Consider the following 6,000-nt stretch of genomic DNA (forward strand, 5'->3'; position numbering starts at 1 on the left):
TGATGCAAGCAGGGTAATTATGGTCACCTCATCACCTCGGACGAAAGTGCGTTATTGGCCTCTACGATATACTCCAGTAGGCAACGCAGTCGAAGACAAGCGCTTCTTCTGAATCTTTCATTTGATGGCTATATTTATTGTTTAATTTTACAAGAATGCTTTGAAGAGTGCAAAAACTGAGGAGATGTAATGTCTTGGGTAAAACTACCCTTGGTTACACAGTCAGTTCATTCGACCAGTTGTTCTTTTTGTCAGGAGTAATCTCCGATAAAGCCGATTGTGAACACTGAAAGTAAACATGAACACGCAGGGAAGTGATACATTGGTAACTGAAATGCTTTTGTCAATATACATTTCAACTGTACTGGTCACAAAACCATTACGGCGTAAAGAAAGAACAGCGCAATTTAAACAACATTATTTTGTATACCGATCGGGATTAAATTTACTGATCGGTTCAAAGAAGCACAAAAGTCGTTAAAGAGTTATTCAGAGACTTCATATATCACAGGCCATCATTATGTTCATTATGGTGCTTTCTTTCCCCAACGTTTCCCGCGAAACCAATGCTCCACACTGGACTTTTCTGTCTTCTTTGCCCCCTCAACGTACCTCAGATTGCATCTACCTGTTAGACCATACAATGTTTAATTAAACACGTTATTGTGTTACGGACCAACAACGTGGATTCATACATTGTATTGATGTCACAATTGATGACGGTCATATTAGTTTTTGTTTTTGTTTCCTTTTATTTTCTTCCACATGTCGTTTTATTAATATTTTCCAATAACCCTACAAGTTCTACCATAAGAAAAACATTATTATTCGGAGTTTTCCGAATGAATTCCAATATTTAATGTGTTGATGTACCAATAGAAGTGAATAGGCCGATTATCTATATCACATTGGGGGAAAGGTTTTTCCTGCTGTTCCGATTAATGTTTACAAACATTGTCTTCGTGTTAAATGCACCTGGATATGTTAATATGTATTACGTAAGGTTTTGTCTATAGGCCTGATTCTGGACAAAACAAATGCATGTCGGTTGTGTAATAGTTGCGCAACTGCCTGCTCGCGGCTAACTTCAAAAGGAATTATGTGTCCGAATCGGGACGCCTTTGTTTGCTATGCAGTTAGTCAGCGGGAACTCGGTGCGATAGGTAAGTGAGAAATTACCCCAAGACAGTTGCAAAGAGACCAGTCCGTATCAAATCGGAACCGATAGGTTGAAATCTAGGGCGGAGTCGCAATAAGGTGGCAGGGTCCAGTTTCGTAAATTGGCCCCTGGCAAATTTCTTAACTTAAGGCTATGGTGTGACTTTTTCAGCTATTATTGTTTAGTATTTATAGATATGGATATATTTGTGAACTAGGTGTTTTGGGCTTGTGTTGTTCTTGAAATTGATGTCAGGCATGTACAGCTTCCATAGTTGCTCTGCAGTATGTTGATAGTGAAATACCAATAGTTGGCTAGGAAGAAGAGCCTCCCATAGCAGTAGACACTTGGGTTCAAGTCAACTAGAGTATCTCAAAAATGGCTTGGATGACAACTATTCTGAATTGCATCAAACTATTTAGCAGACAATGATTTTCAAAATTTTCATCCAGGGAAAGGGCTTGCGTTTGCACTGTGAGCACCACATGCTGTCAAAAATGGCATTTGGATGTGAAAAATGCATGTATAAAATAGGGGTTGGGGTACATAAACCTCTTCTGCTGTGAACTGCCATTGACTTCTCTGGTCAAGTGAATACTATTCTTATGCTTTGTTTTAATATAGGTATCTAAAAATATGGACCTTTTTGAACTCACTTATGTATTTGATTTTTTATGATTTTTTATACTAGGTCGCTGATTGCGGCATTAAATTTGTACATAAAAACTGGTCCCTGCCCCCTAAGCAATTTTTCTGTTAGTGCGTGTTGGGACGTTGGCGAGAGCAGATCATATGGAAGATGGGAGACACTAGACTGCAACGAATGCGATACTATGCGCCAGTTAAATGAGACTGACAACGAAATGGACCATGATAATGAAAACGACAGTAACATAGAAGTTGACTCAGAAAAGAAACCACTATCAAGAGGAAAATCCTAACATACAAGATCCAACAAAGGGTCAGTGCCCTCCAAATTGAAACATACAATAATAAATATACGAAATAAACATACAGATAACAATAATAACCATAAATTAGTTAATACAATGTCAAGAGATGCGACAATCTGGCAATATACTGAGAACAGAAAATTAAACTTCCGAGTAGCTTCATTGAATATAAATGGAAATGATAAAGAAAAGGTAACCCAGCTGATAAAAGAACCCGGATGTGGCATTAATTTTATACAATAACCCAATACTAATATCATCAAGGAACATCAAAACATGATAGAAAGTAAACTTAATGATACAGTGATAACAAATAATTATGTACAAGACGATATAAGAGGCGTAGTGGCAAAACTAACACAAAATAGAAAGGACATAGTTAGGAAAGAAGGAGCACTTTTTAGAGGTAGGATGATACCTATAATTGTAGAAATAAATGTGCATATCCCAGCAAATAGGAACAAAAACAGCAGTGCATAGAAAACGTGCATAAATATCCAAATAATTACTCTAAGGATAATCTGATTATACGAGGAGATTTTAATTGGGTGGGGGAGAACATTGATAGAACGGATAAAACTACCACCTAACGATAAACATTTTAAACACAGAATGGAAAATTTAATATTAAAACACAAACTAATAGACGTTTATCGGACGTTAAATGTAGTAAGAAATGAATAAACATATGAATACAAGGATAAACAAGCTAGCAGACTGGACATATTTTATGTTACAAGCTACGAGAAAACTTGTATAAAAACGCAGAAATATATAAGTTAAAAATCTCGGATCATAATTAAATAAAAGTATACATATGTATTACATATGGGAGTAAATGGGAAAAGGCAAGTATAAATTAAACATGATTCTGGAAGAATGGGAATTCGTGGAAATGACAAGAAAAGATTTAATATAATTTCGTAATGAAAATAGAGACATAATCAATGACTGGGACATTCTTAAAATAACATTAAAGAAAATGCGAATGGATACTCGAGAAGAAGAAAGGAATCACAAAACATGGAAAATTGTTTTAAAAATACAATTAGGAAAGAAATATACAGAAGAAAGAGTAAAAGAGGTATAAAAAAGACTTAGATAAATAGAGGAAGATCAAAATAAGGGAAGACAAATTAGAGCAGGAAAGTATACACGCCTATATAAGAAGGCGGAATTCCTATATAAACGGGAGGAAATAAGAAAAGGAGGTGAAATAAATATGAGAAACTAAAGGACACAAGTAATAAACTGAGAAAAAATATAGAGTACTTCTTAAACTAATATAAAGAACTCTACACTTCTTAACAAACTGACACAAATATCATAAATACTTATCTAGACGAGATACAATGTGCGGCGATATCGACAGGACATAGAGACATATATGACGAGTTCATCTCGACAGAAGAAATAAAATTAACCATTGCACAACTAGCGAAAGGGAAATCGCCAGGCGGAGATGGACTCTTCGCGTAATTCTATAAGACATTCCAAGGTAAGATATCACCGATCCTTGAGATAATATATAACAATATTTCATTAAAGAAACACAAAATCACAATCACCACGCGAGAAGGTATACTTACCCATATTTACAAAGAGAAGGGAGTAGGGGAAGAATCAAAAAACTGGAGGCTCATCTCCCTCCTAAATATAGATTCTAAAATTTTAAGCAGGATTGTAGCTAATAGGGTTAAAAAGGGGTTGGGGAAAAAGCAGGGACATCCAAAAATAATATTCTTAACATAAGAACAGTAAATTGGTCATGTAAATAAAACAGATCAGAAAGACACTATGGTACTTTTCGACAAAGAGAAAACTTTTTACTATTAGAACACAAATATATAAATAAAACGGTCTAAACAAATTTGGATTTGGAAATAATTTTCAAAAGCTGGACTGAAATCTTGCAAAAAAATTTAAAAAATTCGAGACTGACGGTTAATGAGGTGATCACGAACGAATTTGAAATACAGAGATCAGTGAGGCTAGGCTGCTCACTATGCTATTATACGTAAGAGCGATTGAAATCCTCAGTCACAAGATAAGAAACAACAAGGAAATAGAAGGGATATATAAAAAATACGCACTTAAGACGGGAATTTAAATTCTCCAAGATGCCGACGATAGTACGAACTTTATTAAAGATACTACATTATTCAAATATCAAGAGAAAGAATTTGAAAAAAAAAGTTGGGAAAGCCTCTGGTTCAAAACTAAATCACGATAAAACAGACCTTAAAAATAGGAAACTGGCGCGGGAACCACCGTGGACTCTCACCACACTTAGTGAAAGATCGAGTCAAAGCACTAGGGATCTATTTTGGCAAAAATGATGAAATAGCAAACTGTAAGAATATGTCTTAAAAAAATTAAAGACAACACAGAAATCTGGCCACTAACGCCGCTTTGTATAATGGAGCGAGCACAAGTGGCCCAGACATATTTATATTCGGATATCAATTACATACTAAAATCGGGAAATAAAATATAATAAAATGCTCAATAAATTAGACAATGAAAAAATAAACTTATGCTGATACAAAACCCATTACGTAATAAAATAAAAACTATATAGGACAAATAAAAGAGGGAGATTAGCACTTCCGATCCCCATACTTCTAAACTGCTCCAATATAATAAATTGAATTAAAACGTTAATCCCAGAACCAAGGACACCATGGGAAGCATTGTATATACTGGCTTGGTTTCGCAATAAGGAACAGAGCAGACATAACTTTAGAACTGGGGAATAAACTGACAAAGAGTATGGAGGTAATCGTCCCAAATTAATTCTTAAAAAACACAAAGCTTAAGCTTCAAGTATCTACACAACACATGGCTGACGGGTGAAGTGGCTCCTAGGAGACACATGATTAGTATAATACCAAAATGCCTGTTATGTAAAAGGGCGAACTTCGCTAGGTACCATATAATAACCCAGTGTGAAAATAGGAAAGAATAGAGTTTAAGAATACTTTTGGTGATATGCAAGAGAGAAAGGTATTGGAGGAACAATATACTTTTCCTAGATGGGGATTTTGATAGAAACGTATTATCAAAAGTCAACGACTATATAATAAACATTATAATGGCTTGCAGACAGTGCAGATCCTAAAAATGGACATGGCCGATCCACCCTTGGAAACATACAAGAAAAACAAGAAACATCTTACACTATCACACACACTAAAACATTAGGGATTTTCTTTTATTTTTGAAACAGCAACGGTTCCACATTCAAAATTAGGTTATAAAATCCACGAAATTCAAAAAAGAAGAACGAAACGAATGTTGATAGTTTCCAAATGAAATAGTTTCTTTTTTATTATTTTAAAAAATACATGCTATTTAATGATAAGACCACTGAGAGAAAATTGGGAAATAATACAAATATATAGCTCACAAACAATATAGCAAATACACACATAACATACAAATGACACAGGAGATCCTTAGTAAAGATCACTTGAACGCACAGGGTAATGTGTTCCGATTTGGACATCGAAACCAAGATCGGATGAACAACTCTTCATAATACACTAGGGATAATAAATACCCCATCACATATTGGTACATAACTACATTTTTAATGAAAATTCTTTTTTTTAAATGAAAACGCAACACAGCACATTCGGGGGATACTTCAAAACATGAAAACACTTTAAGTTTATTGGAATTTAGGGGAAGGAGGGCATCTGTATGGTGCCCCCTAAAAAAGAAAAAGTTCAAAAAGCGGGAAAGGAATTTCAGGGAAATTCTAAGTTGGATTGTGAACGATAGCTTATTGAGGTAACTTATCTGCGCCCGAATTCGTCTCACTTTTATAACTAGCTGTTGTAGGGTTGATGCATTATTATATTTGTTTTTTATTTATTAGAAATG

The sequence above is a fragment of the Sinohyriopsis cumingii genome, chromosome 9 (assembly GCF_028554795.1).
Source record: "Sinohyriopsis cumingii isolate HCF-2022 chromosome 9, ASM2855479v2, whole genome shotgun sequence".
Lineage (NCBI taxonomy): Eukaryota > Metazoa > Mollusca > Bivalvia > Unionida > Unionidae > Sinohyriopsis > Sinohyriopsis cumingii.